A 6341-nucleotide genomic window follows, 5' to 3' on the forward strand; every position below is an offset into this window, starting at 1 on the left:
CTATATGCCATTCTTTCACTATGAAATGAGATTTTTTGTGTTCTTCCTTCACTCCTGGCATGGAAACTAGTCGATATAAAATAAACATGCTGGGCCAGATACACCCCACAGCTTCAAAGCTTTAAATCACACCTCCTCTATGCCTATGGTAGCCACTGAGTTAGAGAAGAGGTTCTTTCACCAGGATGGGGAGATGCAAAATTGTCACTGTGCTTCCATGGAGATTCTGCTACGGGTGGGCATCCCTTAAAACCAGGCAGAGTTCTATACAAACCATGCCAGGGGAGGCTGTCTGTGTAACATGCCAAGGCAACACATCTCCTATCTAGCTTGGACTCACCCCCTCCCTGTCTGTTCCTGCCAAACTGGGGAGCTGTACTTTCCTGGGTATCCTGTGGAGGGGGGCAATGGGTAATTTGTCTTCTATGATCATACTCCTCATAGACTTAGGCTGTCATAGACTCTCAGTACAGGTTCCACTGACGGAAGCCAAAACAGTGAGTGTAGCCATGTACAAAGGTAAGGGGTTTATATTTAATACCCACTGAAGCCAATAGGTGAAGTTATTGTCTTCACTGAAGAGCTGGACAGAACCAGTTATCATGAGCTTATCTAGACACAGTCTTATGACATCACAATAATAGGTGAAATAGGTTTTACTTAATAGCTAAGATAGATTTTCTCTCTCATGCAAAAAGTGGCATAGTAATAGTAATGCCATTTGGCTTGCTGTTCAACACAAATGTACCCATCATATCCTAGTAGAGGTCATTCGCTGTCTTCATGGATGAAACTGGTATTGCTTTAATCCTAGGGTTGCAGCTGTACAACTTTATTAGTTGAAGAGGAAGTGTATTGACAAATCTAAGAATTACTTAGAAAATTTGGGGCCTTATTTCAAGCAGGTAGGAAAATTCAGATGCTTTCACTCTGTCCTTCATGTAATCTAGTTCTTCATCAGTCTTACAGATTGAAGAACAATGGGAAATCTATGCAGTGCAATAAAATAACTCAATTTTGCATATATCTTCCACACAATCTGAATCCTAAAAAGTTTGTTACAATTAAATTATGCTTTTATTGAACTTACATCAGGAAAGAGGTGTAAAAAAGAAAAAGAAGAATGAAAAGGCACCTTTTCTTCAGAGGGAATACTGGGCAGAGAGATCAGACTGCCCAAAAGGAAAGGGGGAAAAATTGCATTAACATTGCTTATAGAAGATAGGTATCCAAATGATACAGAGAAGTGGGGAAGAAACAGACAAGGCAAAGGCAATCTTGAACTGGATTCTGAAATAGAAGAGAGATCAGTAGAATTATAAGTGGAAAGTGAGCTTTTTGTACAGGGAAGATGCCAGATTGTAGGGTTTTGACGATTTGCATCTAGATGAGGGCAGAGCACAAAGAGATTCTCAACAGTCAAGGTAAAAGGAATGAATAAAGAATTCCTCAATCCTGGAATTCATAAGGGTGAAACTGAAGAGGAAAGAGGAAGATACAGGAGCATAAAAGGTCTGTGATTCAGGTGGGAAGATGAGAGGCCTAGGTAAGTGAGATGGAAGAGATGAAATTGTGTTTGGGAGATCCTCCTCTAATATGCTGCCCTATAATTGCAGAGTTACTTGGACACAACAGTGGTATCAACTTTCCCTGAAATGTCTTGTTTTTGAAGCTGCAATGAATTACTGTCTCCTGAATGAGAAATTATATAAATGAAACCATTATCGTTGGCATATTCTTACTTTGTGGAAAACATGTCCGAAACATTTAATGGTGTCAGTATGTCATTTGACCAAGAAAACATGTAGGAGTGCAGACAGTATGATTCAGGCAGCCAGCGTGGTCCAATATGGACACTGAATTCTGAGTAGATCTGGATTTGATTCAGTTTAGGAGATGGGTCATAAGACAATCACTGTGTCACTTCCTATCTTTGTCTCAGTTTCCTTAAGTTTACAGTTGAGGTTAGACTGTTAACTCACCTTTATAAAAGGTAGGGTGATAAATGAATGATAGAAAAACACACTATATTATCTGATATTAAGTGTAGATGTGAAATATGTCCAGTTCATTAAGCGAACTTTGTCAGACTTTAATGCTATATCCTGTCCCTTTTACGTTTATATAATTTCCCTTTTACGTTTATATAATTTCACTGAGTTTAAAGGAGTTTCAGTAGTGTAAGTGAGTACTCATGTTTTATAAATACTTATGGCTTATTTTAACATTTATGGCAATTCCTTGTATGCACTAAGGGGAAGAGGAGAACTTACAGAAAAATGCTTTCAATTTTTACTTGTCTTTTAAATTTTCTGTCCATGTTCATAACCATCTGGAAAAGTTGCAAAACTGCCTATTTTTTATTTCTGCATATTTGATATTACTTAATACTGAGAGAGTTTTTTGTTGTTTAAATGGAAGGTGTTCCCATGTGGAAGGTCTTTTTACATTATTTTTGTGTCTTGATCATAACATGTAGTACTCCAGACAGTCATTCTGCTCAGAACTGAAAAACACCATGCATTTCTTACAATAGTACCAATAGACTTCTGGGGGGGGTTCTTCAGTAAAATGCTACTCTAAGTATTTTGCCAGTTTTTCACGTGATAGAATCTTTTGGAGGGCAAAGAAAGGAAATATCAGTTGTAGTAAGGTATCGTTAAAACATTTTAAGAGGCACAAAGTCCCCAAATATTTTCAGATACACATCAGATTCAGTGTTCTGCAACCATCCCAAAATAAATGTCTTGTGTTGATATTGCCATACAATTATTGGAGGACTTACTACATTAAAAAAAAACTTCATTTCTAGTACAGTGGTGAATATTTGCAAAATAAATTGTACTACAGGTATGCAGGCGGTTCACATGTGTCCAAATATCTGAACCAATCAATTAAAAAATATGCACATCTGTAGGAGAGCCATCATGGTATTTCAGTGATACCTTAAAAAGTTGCAGCTTATATAGTCTTGTACATTTACAGTTGATTCTCTGTGCACACGTCTAAACATCACCATACGTAGATGGATCCCACTGGGTCAAGTCATGTTGCACTTATCTGTAATGCAGTAGATAAGATGGGGGCATATTTACACGTCTTCCTACAGCAAAGTAGTAACAAATTACGTTGCCTCATGGCATGCTACAGCGACATAGCGATCACATGTTTCTACACATGATTGTCAGCTACATTGTCGCTCCCAGGTATAGTATGCTGCTACAGTGACACAGTGGCAAAATTTACCCATGTGCCATGCATGTGGCTCAGTAGCCACCCATATAGCACCGTGCTTTAGGACTCCCTTTTGGAAATATGGGCAGTTATTGCACCATGCGTGTGGCTCACAGGTAAATTCCACCGCTATGTTGCTGTAGCGGTGTCCTATACCCGGGGAGTGTGTTGCTATGGCAACGTATGTGGCAATCACATGTAGAAACATGTGATCACTACATAGCCATAGCACGCCATGCAGCGATGTAGTGTTGCTACGATGCTGTAAGGCGATGTGCAGACACTCCCTTTCTTATTTACTGCATTACAAATAGGTGCAACGTGGCTTGATCTCTCATTTACCTAAGCATAGTAAGAAATTGTAAGGATCACAAATATACCCTTACTTCCTGCCAACAATTTTGTAAATTGCTGTAAAATCATCTGATGTCAATAATGTATATGTTTCTGATAGATAACAAAGTGTAGCAACAGAACTAGAGCCAAATATCTTGGTTAGAGGTCCTATCCCAAACGTATAGGCATTTTCTATCTATTTATTCATCAAACTAAAGGTTTTCAACAGAGCAGAGCTACCCCCATCAGCTACGGCTGCTGGGCTGGCAGTAGCAGCTGTCTCTTACCATTATGCCCTCAGGAAGCAATGGCATTTGCCAGCAACTCCCTCTGTGTCTAACTCATTTCCTATATTCTCTTATTTCATTTGCATAGTCAACTGGTCCGTATGCCTCAAGAAAACCAGGGAAGCATCTGAGGAATAAGTTGTTAGAAATGAAGTTTTTAAACATCACACCAGGAGGTGCATCCACAAACCTCATTATATTCCCAACAGGTCTGACAGCTCACAAGAAAATAACACAGAAGTGAGACTCTCTGCACTCACAGCTGACAATGCTAAAACAGAGAAGGAAGCTTCCTCCCTGATATTTCAGGAAACCAGCTTATACATTCAGTGAAATATTTCTGCAAGCCCACTTTCCATAACAGTGTCCTTATGGTGGACAGACCTTTACTTATGCCAAAAATGCTAAGAGGAGCAGGACTTTAAAAAAATATAAGGACTGTCTGCTTATATTGTTTTGTTTCCCTCCATCTGCTTCCTTTCTTCCCTAGACGAATATCCCGGGGCTATCCCATAAGCATCAATTAACAATTGGTCAAAAAATTCAGAAATCCTATACAATGTCAAGGCTTAGCCTTGCTCCAGAGAGCCCTTTTGGAATAAGGATGTTTGTGTCAATGATGCTGATGATCGCTGCTCTTCATGGGAGTGCTCAGCTGGGCATTGCAAGTCATGTGGATATCAGAAGCAAGGGCAAACTGCAGCCTTCAGTGCTTGGCAAAGATGTGACAGATATTTTGGAGGAAAAGGGAAGGATTTGTTGATATCAGCCACCCTGGAGCAGCAGCTGCCATAGCTACTGGAAGTCCTTGCCTCAAGTATGGTAGTAAGTCAAGCATCTGCCTTTTTGGATACATACTTCAGTACTAGGGTGCTTGCATAGGTTAGACATTTAGATATCTCACTATTCCCTTTTAGATACTCTTTTAAATTTTTTAGAGACTTGGCAGACAGTGCTATGCTTATGACTGCTTGGATTGCTACTATTCTTAACCTAAGGTTGTAGTTGCTTTGGATAGATGATAGAAAATTCTTCCATCAATGCCATGTTGCTTCCTAACTTGGATATTCTGAATATCTACCTCATTAAGATTGGTTCAATGTTGGTTCCAGGAAAAATGAGAAATCCATCCGGAGACTATCTATTTTGAGCCTAACCAGCCACTGACTCATCAGACAGGTTGTGTGGCTACAAATGCTAATGTCAAAAAAAGAAACAGCTTTTGATAGGACTAATTTCCTTGTCTTTCCCAGAAGTTATGTGTATGGTTACAAACTGGTTCTGTCCCCCTTTTCAGATGGATATCACTGGGTCCAACACCTGGATTCAGTGGATACCCACGTCAAATGGGTCTATGCAGAGCCAGGTCAGGGTTCTCCACTCTTAATCTCAAAACTATATTTTTAAATACAGACATCTTCTGCACCCATCTCCTTGGGCTGTCTCTCTTATATTTGGTCAGTGTCCATGCTTTCCTTCTGCTATGTGGCAGTAGGATTTCCCTGTGCTTAAGAAAGCTTTTTAAAACAGTTTTTGTTCTACCTCTTGTCCATGTGCTTCTACTGAGGAGAGTCCAGGTCCCAGCCCTACCCCTGCACCCTTCTTATTCCTTTTGTACAGTTAATTCAAAGTCAAGAGCCCAACAGGCAGAAAACCCATTATTCCATTGGAAAGAGTCATTCAATGCTGACCACCCTTTATCTGTATTATCAGGACTTCAGACATTGTTTATCTAGTAGGGGTCAGATCCTATTCCATTTATTCAGTGCCTACATGTGATCCTATTCCACCCTGTTCAATTCCCTGAAAAAAACAGTGATATGCCTACATTTGTAATATGCCATTATCCAGCCTTGAGTCACAAAAGGTAGTGAGCTTTTGTGTCAGCTCTTTATTAGGGGGATGTAGTCTGGCCCCTAGGTGTCAAGTCTTTTCTACAAAAAGGGTGGTCTAATCTAAGTATGTATGAATGTTACAATCTCAAGGCCCTTGAAAGTGGACCCTTGAAAGAAACAGCATTCATAAAATAATGTGGTGTTCACATGTTGTCCTGGACATATTGCACCCTGTCAATTTACACTCTCAAAATGAGGTCTCTTGTCAGTGACCTGCTTCTCCTTGTCACCTATGAAACTGATCATCTTGCCAGCATTTCATTTCTCTTCCCATGCCATACTGCCACAGCTGGAGTCACTAAAGGGCCTTGTGTTTGTTTCTCCTTATTACAAAAGACAAGGGACAGCTGGCAGGGTATTCTTTGTGTTCTCCGTGAAAGCTCTGGAACTAGCTCCCCTGTATTGGTCCAAAATGGCCCAAAGCCGGTGACCTTTAGGCACACTGCAAAAGACATCTGTTAGAGTGGCTTTTGGATGGTGCTGGATGGTGTATGCTATATGTTTATAACTCCTATCTGGACTGACATTTAATGCAGTATGGGACCCAGTACCTTCCCCTCTCTCTCTCTCTACACACACACACACACAC

This window comes from Crocodylus porosus, unplaced genomic scaffold (genome assembly GCF_001723895.1).
Source record: "Crocodylus porosus isolate Cpor-Errol unplaced genomic scaffold, CroPor_comp1, whole genome shotgun sequence".
In the NCBI taxonomy this organism is placed as follows: Eukaryota; Metazoa; Chordata; order Crocodylia; family Crocodylidae; genus Crocodylus; species Crocodylus porosus.